Consider the following 15,229-nt stretch of genomic DNA (forward strand, 5'->3'; position numbering starts at 1 on the left):
TAAGTTTATTTTTTAACTCTTTTTTGGGCTCCACAATCTTCTCCTTGAACTTCTTCCAGATGTTATTAACAAGAACCAAAGCCATAGACCACTCAGTGGGCCGTCTGCCTCCGACAGCCGCTACAGGCTTAACACTAATATGGGCCCTTCACCCTCTCGGGTTAATTGGATCCAGCCTTTCGTCTGGGCCCAAAATCGGCTTTGCCAGAGAGTCCGTCACAAGGTCCATCTTTCTCTCTCTCAATCAATTCCGTAATAAGAATGAGTTATATTTCGCTCCTCTTAGATTGTAGCGCCTCCATCATACACGTGTCCAGACCTAGGCCCATCCGAAAATAAAAGATTCTGGAGTTTTGAAGCCATGCTTTACTCGTGTAAAATTTCGAACTGGATCGATCGGGCTGAGTCAAGCAGAATATGACGTATCGTGTCAAAATTTTAAGTGGACTCGGAGGAAGGTGGTGGAGAATTAGGGTAACTTTTGGGCCTTATATCAATAAAAGTAATATTTAAAAAAAATTAAAAATAGATTAATTTTTTTAAAAATAATATCAATTTAATGCAAAAATATTATTCATCTTCTTCTTCTTTCAATCTATTAATCAGTGTCATCATCCGCCGCCGCCTTCGACAATGCCTCCACCTATCTTTGCCCATTCCTCTGCCTTCGACAACGTTGTAAGAGGTGGGTAGAGACAGAAGCGGCGACGGTGATGACACCGGTGATCATTCATGTATGTCCAATGCCACCACCTCCGCTTTTGGCAACGTTGTTGGAAGTGGGTGGAGGCAGAGGTGGCGGTGGCACTGGTGGTCATTCCTCTACCCAATGCCGCCACCTCTACTTCTGTCTCTGGCAATATTGTCAGAGATGGGCAGAGGTAGAGGCGGTGGCAAACGATAGTACTGATGGATGAATTGCAAGATGAAGAAGATGAACAGTATTTTTGTTCTTAATTAATATTATTTTTAAAAATTAATCTATATTTATTTATTTTTTAAATATTATATTTATTGGTATTAGAGCCCTAAAGTTGCCAACGTCCCACGTTTTAATTTCTGTGGACCACTGATTCCGTAGATGACAATGACTCTGTCTATCTAGTGCCTACCGCCTAGTGGGTCGATTCGGTCACTCCCTCTCAGCCCTCTGGCTAGAGAGAGAAAGATGAAGAAAGCAGAGCTGATTTTCTTCCCATCGCGGGGAATCGGGCACCTGGTATCGACGGTGGAACTTGCACAGCGCCTTGTCGAGAGGGATGATCGGCTGTCCGCCACCGTCCTCACGCTTCCGGCAACCGCAACCTCACCCTACACAGAATCACTCGACTCCACCCTCACCCAGGTCCGATTAATCAGCCTCCCCCGTGTGGACCTTTCTGGAATGGAGAATCTGTCGGGAGAGTCTTTTATTTCTCAGTTCATGGACAGGCACATAACATTTGTCAAAGATGCTATCACTCAGCGCATCTCCACCGACTCCGTTCGACTCGCCGGGTTGGTCGTCGATCTCTTCTCCACCACCATTGTCGACCTCGCAGACGAGCTCGGCATCCCTGCTTACCTCTATTTCACTTCTGGTGCAGCCATGCTGGGTGTCATGCTCCACCTCCCCAACCTCGTTACAGACATAACCGAAGATTTGAAAGACTACCCAGGTGAGTTGGTAATCCCGAGTTTCGTCAATTCGGTTCCTCCGCTCGTCTTGCCTAAGGTTTTGCTGAACAACAAAGAAAATGGGTACGTATGGATGCTCACTCACGCTCGGAATTTCAGAAGAACGAAGGGTATTATCGTAAATACGTTCGTCGAGATCGAGCCTCACGCCATCCACTCATTCAAGGTCGACAGTCAGATCCCGCCGGTGTATCCGGTTGGACCATTGCTGGACCTCAACGGAAAGTTCCACTCACCGTCGAACCGGCCCCAATTCGACAAGATCATGAGGTGGCTCGATCAGCAGCCTCCGTCATCGGTTATCTTCTTATGCTTCGGCAGTAGAGGTAGCTTCAGTGTATCTCAGACGAAGGAGATAGCTCTGGGGCTCGAGCGAAGCGGTTACCGATTCCTCTGGTCCCTGCGTCAGCCTGAGCCATCAAAATCCAGATTTGCTCCTCCGAGCGATTACAGCTACACGAATCTGGAGGAGGTTCTGCCGGACGGATTCTTGAATCGGACGGAAGGGAGAGGTTTGGTGTGTGGATGGAGCCCACAAGTGGAAGTCCTGGCTCATCCGGCCACCGGTGGCTTCCTTTCTCACTGCGGATGGAACTCGATCTTGGAGAGCTTGTGGTTCGGCGTACCGATTCTGGTGTGGCCACTATACGCGGAGCAGAAGCTCAATGCGTTTCGGCTGGTCATGGAGCTGGGATTGGCGGTAGAGATGGGTTGTGTCAGTAGAAGGAACGGTGATGATTTCGTCAAAGCGGAGGACGTAGAGAGAGGAGTTAGGATTATGATGGACGGTGACAACGAGGTAAGAAGGAAAGTCAAGGAGATACAAGAAAGAAGCAGAAAAGCAGTGGCACAGGGGGGATCTTCGTTCGTCTCGTTGGGACGATTGATTCATGATGTAATTGAAAGGATCTTATGACTTTTAACTGACATTTTACAAAATAAATGATCAAGTTTGGTTATTTAATAAATAAAATCAGTTATGTTTCAAAATAATCGAGTGAACCGAAAAAATATTTAATTTTTTTAGAATAAGATAAAGGTAAATTTCTTAAACCTTTAATTTACAAAGTGTATCCTTACTTTTACAAAATTGACTAAGGCTATCCATATTATTTTTGACAATTGAGTAGTCTATCCTTACCGTTAACATTTTTTAACTTTTTGATATCATGTCCAATATATTTATCAAAAATCCCACCTCCATTCCTAAAAATGCAACATCTATTCCTAAAATACCATCCCTAAAACCTCTCCGTTGATAGACAGTAGAGACAGTGGTCTGAGTGTGAGTTTTGCTGAAAACCAACAGACGAATAGAGATTGGTTAGCTTGCTAATCTCCATCTCCAGGTAATGTTTTCTTTTTCACGAAAAAGAAATTTTATTGAAAAAACTCATTAGTTGTTGTGGAGAGAAAGAACTAAACAGTTGATCCGTCGACCTTTGAGTCCTCCACAGATGAACAGTTGATCCGAGATAGAAGGCGATGAACTAAAAACGATAGCATCATTGAAAGCATCAAAGAGCTCACCCTCACCTTCGAGCCCTCCACATATCCTTGCCAAATCTGGCACCATTAGTCGGCGCTCGTCTTCAGTACCAGTAGCTACATGCTCACTAAAGCTGCTACAGTTGCCAAACAGAACCCCACCAAAGACTCCAACGTCTCCCTATCCTCTGTCAAAAATGATCCCTCAACTTTACTAGTGTTAGCGTATTCTATCAAACTAGTATTATTATCTCCTTCTTTTGTTTCTAGGAATATAGCTGTACATATCTTATCTTCTTATCTCTTATTTCTTTACTTATTGTAGCCGACTTTGGGTCGCCGACCTTGTCTCCCTATTGTATCCCTATTATAAATAGAGCTGTATCCTATTGAATTGAATATCAAGAGAAATTATTATCTTCTCCATTCATCCTTCTTGCTTTCGTGTCATGGTATCAGAGCCTTTGCTCCTTTGTTTGCCGCGGTTGGAGTTGCTGTAGGAATTTGCAGATTTCAGTTGGTGCACAATATCTGCATCAACCCTGAAGTCAGGGTTAGCAAGGAAACCAGAACTGCAGGAGTGTTGGAGAACTTTGCAGAAGGAGAGAAATATGCTGAGCACACTCTCAGGAAGTTTGTTCGCAACAGGGCCCCTGGTTGCGAGTCGTCCGCTACTTTCACTGCCGTCTGTTCGCTCTCATTTCTTCCGTCTTGCAGCAACGTCCAATGGCTTCCTCTGTCAATTGATGGTTGAGGCCTGAGGTTTATCCTTTGACCACCCAACCAACTGGAGCCCCACATCGTTCTGGATTGAGCACTCGGCGAGCGTCTGCTCCCAATGAAGCTGCTACCCTTGGTAAATCAAACGCTTTTCGATGATCGGAATCCCAATTATCCTTCGAATTTGCTCATGAACAGATTCAATAGAATCCTCGGAGTTGGTGTGTAAGACCGGAAGATTCATCATTGGCTCCGCTAGGTGATAATCGAGTCTTGTTTTCTACTTCGGAGGAACTGACAACATCAACTTCGTCTCTCTTCATTCTTATGGAGACTAAGTCACTGAAATCTTCGTCATAAGAACCATAGTCGTCGAACTTCCTCTTGGAAGAAATCTGGTCGTGTTGTTGGTTGACATAGCCGAATTTCCTCTTCATCAGAACTCCTTGAGCTTCCTCAAGAAGTGTTGTTAGGTGTGCTGCGTTCTTTTCTTCTGCTTAAGCCAGATGAACCCGCTGCTTAAATCGACGGTTCACATCTTGTGGTCTGCGAATTAGAAAGGAAGGTTACGTAGGTGCAGAACCTTTGTTAGCGTCTGCGTGTACCAGAACTGAGGCTGCCCCGATGAAGAAGACATTAGGAATTCTGCGAAGTTTTTTTTAAGGTCAGTATTTTCCCATGATTCGTGTTGCTCCAAAGATCTGTGTTTCTCTTCATGGATTCATTTGAAGCTACTTAACATATCTCTCATCCCACCACTGTTATCTTCGATGGATCAAAATATGATTTATGGTCCCAAGAGATGTGCAGTTTTCTCAAGGGACGCCTTCTATGGCGATATGTGACTGGTGAGATTCCCAAACCTACTAAAATTGCTGATGAAACAAAAGATAAATTTGTTGAACGAATAGAAAAATGGGACAGGAAAAATCATCAAATATTGACCTGGTTTTGCAATACTTGTATTGCAAGCATCAAGTTGGAATTTCGCAGATATGACTATCCTAAAGAGGTATGGGATTTCTTACAAGCCCGTTATTCTATTTCTGATGATGTGCATCAATTTCAGCTCTATAGGCGTCTTCACCGTATGAAGCAGCAACTTGGACAGACCATTCACAATTATGTCTCTAAATTACAAGTTCTTTGGGATCAGTTAGCACAATGTGAACTTGAATGGGATAATACTTCTGCAGCTACTACTTATTCCAAGCTTCGCGATCGCCAACGTGTTTGGTATCTTCTGATGACTCTCAGGGATGAGTATGAACCTATTAGTGGTACTCTACTTCATCGTAGCCCATTGCCTTCTCTTGAAGTTGTGTTCAAAGATTTGCTTTCTGAAGAAACTCGTCTAAAACACTTCGAGATGAGCGATCCTTATTATCTACTGATGCTGTTCTTGCTACTCCGAGTACGTCTGCTACTTCTTCAACTAAATCTTCAAAATGGACTTTTTGTAATTACTGCAAGAAGACTGGTCACACTATTTCTGAGTGCCGTCGCTTGCAAGCCAGAAAGGCGTCTGAACAGAAGTCCTCATCCATGGGTTCTCCGGCTTCGAGTTCTACTGCAGCTGCTGCCACAGAGATTTCTTCTGATAACACCTCTCCAAAATTTTCTCTTAGAGAACTTTAAACTCTTCTTCACTAGCTCCAACCTGATTTTGGTATGCCTTCTAATTCAGTCTTGTCCGTCACTCCAAGTACTACCTCATCATGGTATTTTGATTATGCCTATTGCAATTATATGACATCCAATTCATCACTGTTCACTTCTAAGTCACATCCTTCTATTGCACCAATTGTTCATACTGCCAATAGTTCCACCTTAACTATCAAAAGTGTAGGCACTATTTCAACATCTCATTTGTCACTTCCTAACACCTTTTTGGTACCTCAAATTATTTATAAATCTTATATCTGTTGGACAATTATGTGAACTTGATTTTGAAATACATTTCTCAAGTCGTGGTTGTACTGTGCAGGATCCACGAACAAGGAAAATCATTGGGATAGGACATATGGTTGGGAGACTGTTTGAGCTATCATCTCTTCAATTACCATCTCTTGCTACTGTTGTCACCTCTAGCGTCTGGCATTCTCGCCTTGGTCACATTTCTACCTTTAAATTAGGATCTTTAATTTCTAATGGATGTTCGGGTCCTGTTAAACCAACACACTTTGATTGTGTTTCATGTCCTCTTTCAAAACATCATGCTTTGCCTTTTAATATAAGTGATTCTATTTCTTCTGCACCTTTTGATCTTATTCATTCTAATATTTGGGGCCCTTCGCCTCATAATACCATGGGTGGTTCACGTTATTTTGTGATCTTTGTTGATGATTTCTCTCGATATACATGGATTTATCTCATGCATAATAAATCTGAATTACCTGCAATTTATATTCAATTTGCCACCATGATCAAAACTCAGTTTTCCTCTATCATCAAGATTTTTTGCACTGATAATGCCATGGAATATAGAGATTCTATTCTTATCCAATTTCTTTTACAAAATGGAACTATCATTCATAGATCTTGTCCCGGTACCTCTCAACAAAATGGGCATGCAGAACGAAAACATAGGCATATTCTTGATACTGTTCGAGCTCTTTTAATCTCTTCCTCTTGTCCTAAACGTTTTTGGGGGGAAGCAACCCTCATTGCTGTTTATACCATCAATCGCATCCCTTCTCCTGTTATTGGTAACATTTATCCTTATGAACGATTGTATGGCCACTGCCTTGATTACTAGTCTCTTCGTGTATTTGGTTGTGCTTGTTTTGTTCTATTACAACCTCATGAACATACTAAATTGGAACCAAAAGCACGTCTATGTTGTTTTCTCGGGTATGGTATTGAACATAAAGGATATCGGTGTTGGGATCCTCTTTCCCAATGACTTCGCATATCTCGTCATGTTACCTTTTGGGAACACAAAATGTTCTCCAACCTCTCTCCATTTTGAGTTACCATGACCTCTTCACATTTTTTTACTGATCCTACTATCTCACTTTTTCCTGATGATTTACCTACAGGTTCGACTACTTCTTCATTTGATAGCTCTAACAGTACTGCACCACCTGCAACCTCTCCTGATGCATCTACCTTGGTTATGGATCCTCCAGCTCTTGCCTTCTTCTGAGCCCTTGATTCCTCCTGATGAATTCGACCCTGCTTATTCTGATGTTTCACTCCGTCGCTCTGGTAGAGTCACTAAACCTTCCATTCTTCTTTGTGATTTTCATTGTTATTCTACCATTGTATCTTTATATGAGCCTTGTATCTATCATGAGGCTAGTACTGACCCTCTATGGCAGAAAGCAATGGCAGAAGAAATTCAAGCTCTTACAAGCACTCATACTTGCGATTTAGTTGACCTGCCTCTAAATCCGTGATTGGTTGCAAATGGATCTACAAAATCAAGACTCGGGCAGATGGTTCAATTGAAAGGTATAAAGCTAGATTTGTAGCTAAAGGGTTCACACAGGAGTATGGCATTGACTATGATGAGACTTTTGCCCTAGTAGCCCGTCTCACTTCTGTTCGTAGTCTTATTGCGATTGCTGCAACTAAGCACTGGTAGTTATTTCAGATGGATGTTAAGAATGCTTTTCTCAATGGTGATCTTTCTGAAGAAATTTATATGCAGTCCCCTCCTGGTTATGATCATCTCCCTAATCAGGTTTGTCGTCTCCGTAAGGCTCTATATGGACTTAAGTAGGCGCCTCGAGCATGGTTTTCCAAATTCAGCTCTATTGTTTGTGAGTTTGGTTTTCAATCTAGCACTTATGATCATGCCTTGTTCATTCGAAAGACCTCTCAGGGTTTTGTACTCCTCCTTTATATGGATGACATGATCATTACTGGCGATGATTTATAGGGCATTTCCGCTCTTAAGACTTTTCTTAGCAAATAGTTTGAAATGAAAGATCTTGGTCGACTAACTTATTTTTTAGGCATTGAGATCTTCTCCGACCAATCGGGATATTATCTGTCTCAGGCCAAGTATGCCACTGATCTTGTTTCTTATGCAGGACTCACTGATACAAGACTGTTAACACTCCGATTGAGCCTAATGACCATTTTTCAGCCACTGATGGTACTCCTCTTAGTGATTGCACCTTATATCGGCAACTAGTTGGCAGTCTTGTATACCTTATTGTTACTCATTCTGATATTGCGTATGCTGTTCATATTGTGAGTCAGTTCATGTTTGCCCCTCGCACTACTCATTATGCTGTTGTGCTTTGGATCATCCTTTATGTCAAGGGCACTTTGTTTCATGGACTTCACTACTCTAGTTCTTCCTCTCTTCATTTGATCACATATTCTGATGCTGATTGGGCCGGTGATCCTACTGATAGACGCTCCACTACTGGTTGTTGCTTCTTTCTTGGAGATTCTCTTATATCTTGGCGTAGTAAGAAGCAAACGGTTGTCTCTCGTTCCAGTACTGAAGCTGAATATCGAGCTCTTGCTGACACTACCTCCAAGCTGTTATGGTTACGATGGTTACTCCATGACATGGGAATCACTCATTCATCTGCAACCCCTCTTCACTGTGGCATTCGTAGCGCCATACAGATTGCCCACAATGATGTATTTCATGAGCGCACTAAGCATATTGAGACTGATTGTCACTTTATTCGTCATCATGTGCTCGAGGATACTGTTCGCCTTATTCCTGTCCCTTCCCAGGATCAATCTGCAGATATATTCACCAAAGCTCACTCTCCTCTTTGCTTTCGTGCTCTCGTTGGCAAACTCCAGATGACTGATACATTACCATCTTGAGTTTGAGGGGGGATGTTAGCGTATTCTATCAAAACTAGTATCATTATCTCCTTCTTTCTAGGAGATATAGTTGTACATATCTTATCTTCTTATCTCTTATTTCTTTCCTTATTGTATCCTACTATGGGTTGTCGACCTTGTCTTCCTATTGTATCCCTATTACAAATAGAGCTGTAGTCTATTGAATTGAATATCAAGAGAAATTATTATCTTCTCCATTCATCATTCTTGATTTCGTATCAACTAGAGTGGCAAATTAATCGGTTTAATGATCAGTCTAAGGAGTCAGAGCGGAGACTGTTAAGGTCAGTGCTAAGTAAGTTCTTGACTGCGAGTTTCAAATTCTCTGAAGCACTTCCATTTGCTGCCTTTGCTTCTCTACTAGTTGAGACAGTGGCGAGGCTCGACCCTATCATTGAAGAAGTTGAACAACTCGGAAGACAAGCAAGATTTAGACAGGTAAAGTCACGTGAAGATCAACAAGAGCAAATTACTGTGATGTGTAAAAGCCCACCACGAACAGGTAATGTTGTAGAATTGTAGCCACATTTGGATGTCAAGGGAATAGAATGAATGGAGGTGGTTTTGGAAACTGATTGATGCTCTTATCGTCGACTTCAGTGATGATATCCTTCGCACGGTTGCAGATTGAAGTAGAGATTAACTAAAAACATGGATGATTGTCACCGACAACATCGATAACCACCGGCGGAGAATAGTGGCGGATCTGCCCTTCTTTTTTTTTCTTGTGTGTTTTGGCCGAACCAAGCGGCACATCGTGCAGTGGTAGATCTCCCCTTCTTTTTTTTTTCTTGCGTGTTTTGGCCGGACCAAGTGGCAGATCTCCCCTGTTTGTCTTGTTGAAGCTCTCTGATAGCCGGTGACCGCTGCAACATTCGACGGTTGCTGAAGCTCTCATGTTCTGTTACTCTGTTCGTGAACCCAACAACGATGGGGAAAAAGGAGAGAGAAAAAGAGGGGAGGCCAATGGGAAAAAGGAGAGAGAGGGAGAAATAAGGGTTTTGCAACCATGAGAAATAGGGGTTTTGCGTGACCACTGGCTTTATAGTGGTTGAAGACAGAGAGTTGGCATAACAATTCCGCTCATGGATGATGATTGTTGAGGAGAAACAGACCTAAAGGGTAAATGTAACCGGGTGGGTTTAAATTTTCACGTTAATGATGTTTGGCCTCATAGTGTAAAGTGAAAGGCTTCTACTCTGTTTCTGCTCTGGAAACTCTCCCTATCCCGAGGACTCTCTCTCTCTCTCTCTCCCTCCCTCTCTTGATATTCTCTGCCTTAGTCTACTTCACCAGAATCCTCTTTCTCCGTGAGGTCCCACTGTTCTCCGACTTCTTTCCATTGCTTTTTCCATCGTGCTTCTTATCCTACTAGACAATGGAGATGAGACTGTCATCGTGCTTCTTCGGCTCTGGCTTCTTATCATGCTTCTTGATGTAACCGTTTCTCGCCACGTACCAATTTTTTTTTTAATTTTTTGCTAAGTACCTCGTCATTTGACCTGCTCCCAGGAGGGGATGGTGGAGCTCCCTGTTGGCAAACTACCTGGGGGAGAGCTATGCCGAGCTGGGGAGAGCTATGCTGAGTTCCCTGATGGCGAACTGCCTGGGGGAGAGCTATGCCGAGCTCCCTGGTGGTGAGCTACCTTGGTGGAATCGTCATTTGACCTGCTCCTAGGCGGCCTATAACTCAGAGGATGGTGGAGCTCCCTGGTGTAGCGCAACCCGACTACCCTCTGCATGGGGTGATCTCCTCTTTGTAGGCGGCGGGAGTTGAGGAACCTGCGAGAGCTGAATTAGAGGACCTGGGGGTATTCACCCGGCAAGGACTCTCCGATGCCTAAGTTAGCATTCTGATTGTAGAGAGCTTGGAGAGAAATGAGAGAGCTAGGGAGCAAGGATTACCTCCATTTTTCCATTCCCCCCCCCTTGTCTTTGGGGGTCGGAGTCCTTATATAGTGGTGTTTTGTCAAATCAGGCGTAACCGCCTCTGTCTCTCTGCCGCAGCCGTTATTGCCAGAGCTGAGGTGGCGGGTGCAGGCAGTTGTTGTGGAGTACGGCTCTGCCAGGCAAGGGGAAGCTCTCAGGTTTGGCAGGCACGGTGCCGCCTGGCGGGAGACGTGGACACAGGTCTCCGAATCTGTCACGTACGGTTGTCAAGCAGGAGATCTTCCTGCGATATTCCGAACTGCTCTTCTGTACTGAGCTACTCTACAAGTGGTGAGCTGCTTGGGGGAGAGCTATGGCGAGCTCCCCGAGCTATGCTGAGTTGTCTGTAAGCGGCAAGCTATGGCAAGCTCTACCGAGCTGCCCGAGCAGCTAGTTGTCAAGGGGCTGCACTTGGTTTGCATGAGGTGCCAGGTGTCACAATTTCACTGGAGGGCCAAATCTGCCCTCATCATTTGCCCCCCACTCCCGAGCTAAGAGTAACTCAGCGAAGGGAATAGATTTCTTCTTTTGGCCCATAAGTCGACGAGCTAGTAAGTGTTGATTCAATTCCTTAGGCTTTGGGAGCTGCCTACAAGTGGTGAGTTGCCTGTAAGGTGAGGAGGTCTCCACCAGTTTAGTAGTGTAGCCCTTAGGCTCTAGGGGCAACTTATAGTTCACTTTTGCTGATTTTGCCCACGCTGAGGAAGCGACTAAGTATTTAGCAATAATGTGGCCCGTAGGCTTTGGGAGCGACTTGTAGTCCACTCTTCTTGACTTTGCCCATGCCGAAAAGGCGACTGGGCCTTAAGCAGTAATATGGCCTGTAGGCTTTGGGAGCAACTCGTAGTCCACTCTTCTTGACTTTGCCAATGTCGAAGAGGTGACTAGGTCTTAAGCAATAATGTAGCTCGTAGACTTTGGAAGCGACTCGTAGTCCACTCTTCTTGACTTTGCCCATGCTGAAGAGGCGATTGGGTCTTAAGTAGTAATTTGGCCCGTAGGTTTTGCTTGTGAGGTGCTGATCTCACCAGGTGCCGAGCTACCTGTGAGGTGTTGGGCTGACCAGGTGCCGAGCTGACTAGGTGCCGAACTACCTGTGATTGTGCTGCATCAGCCTCGTAATGTTGGTCACCCACTCCTACAAGAAGGCAGTAGGAGCTCGACCTTCGAGGGCAGCACTACTAACTTTAGGTCGCCAACTCACATGGGAGCCTTGGAAGGCTCGACCAGCAAGGGCACCCGTGCAGTCTGTTGGCCGCCAACTCCCGCGGAAGCCACGAAGAGCTCATCTTTGTAGGGGGGACCTCACAATGAGGACTGATGAGGTTTTATCCGAATTGAAAGTAAAGTTGGTAGAGCTGCTTAGTCTGCTGGCTCCTTGCATAATCTTTGAGTTCATAGAAAATGTAAAGTATAAAGCGAGAGCTTCAGTTTCTAAAAAGTGAGGACTTAGCTTTCTGGGAGAAGAGGACTTAGCTTTTGTAGGATGAGAACTTAGCTTTTGTAGGAAGAGAACTTAGCTTTCGTAGGATGAGAACTTAGCTTTTTGTAGCGTTTCTCACAGACGACGCCAATTGATGTAACCATTTCTGGCCACGTACTATTTTTTTTTTCTTATTTTTTGGCTAAGTACCTTGTCATTTGACCTGCTCCCAGGAGGGGATGGTGGAGCTCCCTGGTGGCAAACTGCCTAGGGGAGAGCTATGCCGAGCTACCCAAGCTATGTCGAGCTCCCTGATGGTGAACTGCCTGGGGGAGAGCTTGGCCGAGCTGGGGAGAGCTGTGTTGAGCTCCCTGATGGCAAACTGCATGAGGGAGAGCTATGTTGAGCTTCCTGGTGGTGAGCTACCTTGGTGGAGTCGTCATTTGACCTGCTCCTAGGAGGCCTGTAACTCAGAGGATGGTGGAGCTCCCTGGTGTAGCGCAACCCGACTGCCCTCTGCATGAGGTGATCTCCTCTCCTTTGTAGGCAGCGGGAGCTGAGAGACCTGTGGGAACTCCATCTTTTCCTCCTCTTTGTAGGCAGCGGGAGTTGAGGAACCTACGAGAGCTGAATCAGAGGACCCGGGGGTGTTCCCCCAACGTGGACTCTCTGATGCCTAAGTTAGCATTCTGATTGTAGAGAGCTTGGAGAGAAATGGGAGAGCTAGAGAGCAGGGATTACCTCCATTTTTCCATTCTCCCCCCCTCCTTTGTCTTTGGGGTCGGAGTCCTTATATAGTGGTGTCTTGTCAAATCAGGCGTAACCGCCTCTATCTCTTTACCGCAGCCGTTATTGCCAGAGCTGAGGTGGCGGGTGCAAGCAGCTGTTGCAAAGTACGGCTCTGCCAGGCAAGGGACAACTCTCAAGGTTGGTAGGCACGGCGCCGCCTGGCGAGAGACGTGGGCGCAGGTCTCCGGATCTGTTAGGTACGATTGTCCGGCAGGAGATCTTCCTGAGCTACCCTGCAAGTGGCGAGCTGCCTGGGGGAGAGCTATGGCGAGCTCCCCGAGCTATGCTGAGCAGTCTATAAGCAGCAAGCTGTAGCAAGCTCTACCGAGCTGCCCGAGCTGCCCAGTTGTTAAGGGGCTGCACTTGGTTTGCATGAGGTGCCAGGTGTCACAATTTCACTGGAGGGCCAAATTCGCCCTCATCACTTCTCATTGTGCTTCTCATCCTGCAGCAGAAGCCACAGGTGAAGATGGGGGAAGTGGAGATGAGGCTATCGCCCCTTGTGATCGGAAAAGCGATGGAGAGTTTTATATCATTCTCCGATGAAATGGTTACTCGGAAAAGATAATGATGGAGCAGAGGCTATTTGGCCATTGCAGACTTTTACACCAACGACGATCGATGGAGATTTTCATCAATTTTATCGGTGGAAACTTTTCACCGATTCTCAATGTAAAACTCACCCTAAGTGGAGTTTTACGTTAATTTGCAGTGTGAAACAACTCCTAAAACAAACGTAAGGAAATTTGAACCGGGGTATAAACTTTACGGTTCTTATTTACACCGAAAACAAACGCGGCCTAAGTGAAGAACTCGATGTGCAAGCTCAATAATGAATTGAGTTTACACAAGCTTGAATTCAAGCTCCAAGTCATATCTCGGTACTTCTTTTTTTTTTGCTTGGCAAAGTAAATTTCTAACAAAAATAGATGTTTCAGGTTGTGGTTTCTCCCTTAGAATGTGGTTTTTTAAGGTTTCATAAATTTTATTAAGGCTGCATTTGGTTGCAGTGCAATCTTATTTGTACTAGTATAAATGCAGGGGAGTGAAAATGAAAAGAATACAAATTCTGGTTGAATTTTGTTTTGGATTTTATTTCATTTTGTTTGATGTTAGAGGTGTAAACTGGGTCGTGCCAGGCCCGTCACGATCAAGCGGGCCATGCTGGGCCTAGCGTTTTAGGTCCACGGGTTGGCACGACTGAGTAGGCAGTGCCGCCCGCGGCCCGCAGCCCAGCCCCGCATGACCCATATATATTATTTATATATTTTATATAATATTATATAAATTAGAATTATATAATATATATAGCATATAATATATTAATAAAATAAATATTTTTTTAATTTTATTATACTAATTTATTTAATTATTGTATATATAAGCTATTGTATACACCAAATTCAAATAAAATTAAAATTTTAAGTTTTTTTTTGTCAATGTTTTCAAATAAATAGATTTGGCTTGATGCATGGCCCAACTTAGCCCAAGGCTTGGTTCACCGGCCAGCCCGGCCTATGGCACGACATGGGCCCGCATGGGCCTGGGCCGTGGGCCGTGCCAGTCTAACCCCCAAAATTTTCACCGGGGAGGGCGGCACGGCCTGTGACAACCCGCGGGCCAGCACCGCATGGCCCACACTTTGCGTGGGCAGGTTGTGCAGTGCCAGCCCGGCACGACCCACTTTACATCTCTATTTCACGTCTTAATTTACTTCATTTGTACTGCAATCAAACAAAATAAGGTAAAATTTGGAACATAAATAAATCAAAATTTGCACCCAAATCATTCGCACTACCTTAATTTTGCATCAATTTGCACTGCAACCAAACACAACCTAACACATATAGCAAGGGGTGTTGTAGGGGTGGCAAATGGGTGGGTTGGGTTGGGTTGGTTAAGGGTTGAATACCAACCCATCCAAATTGACCCACCAACCCACCATGACCTATCATCAATCATTGTTAAAGGGTCATAAGTCATAACCCTCGCTGACCCTAACCCACCCATATTGACCGATTTGATCCATCCTTATTGACCCTTAACCACCCTCACCCATATTGACCCACCTACCCTCACCTATAAATACAAAAATGGGTCAGGACGACCCATATACCCGAAATAATAATTTTTAAAAAGAACATCTCTTTCAAGGTTGTCACGTGGTAAAAACGGATCAGGCTGACCCACATACCGAAAATAACAAATTTTTTAGAGGAACATCTCTTAAGACTTCACGTGGTAGAAATTGGTCGAGGCAACCCATATACTTAAAAAAAAAAAATTTGAGAGAATACTCTCTCTCAAGGATGCCATGTTAAATAACCGGGCCAGGTTGACACGTATACCTAAAAAATTAAAACATTTTGAGAAAACCATCCC

At 44.4% G+C, this 15,229-nt stretch overlaps 1 pseudogene across 1 annotated transcript; it reads left to right on the top strand.

Annotated features, from left to right (window-relative positions):
* Positions 1-726: 726 nt before the first annotated feature.
* On the top strand, positions 727-2,667 carry LOC104599738 (anthocyanidin 3-O-glucosyltransferase 2 pseudogene; annotated as a pseudogene). The gene has a single exon (XR_016078934.1). The product of XR_016078934.1 is annotated as an anthocyanidin 3-O-glucosyltransferase 2 pseudogene (transcript).
* Positions 2,668-15,229: the final 12,562 nt, after the last annotated feature.

The sequence above is a fragment of the Nelumbo nucifera genome, chromosome 7 (genome assembly GCF_055504915.1).
Source record: "Nelumbo nucifera cultivar China Antique chromosome 7, China Antique-T2T, whole genome shotgun sequence".
In the NCBI taxonomy this organism is placed as follows: domain Eukaryota; kingdom Viridiplantae; phylum Streptophyta; class Magnoliopsida; order Proteales; family Nelumbonaceae; genus Nelumbo; species Nelumbo nucifera.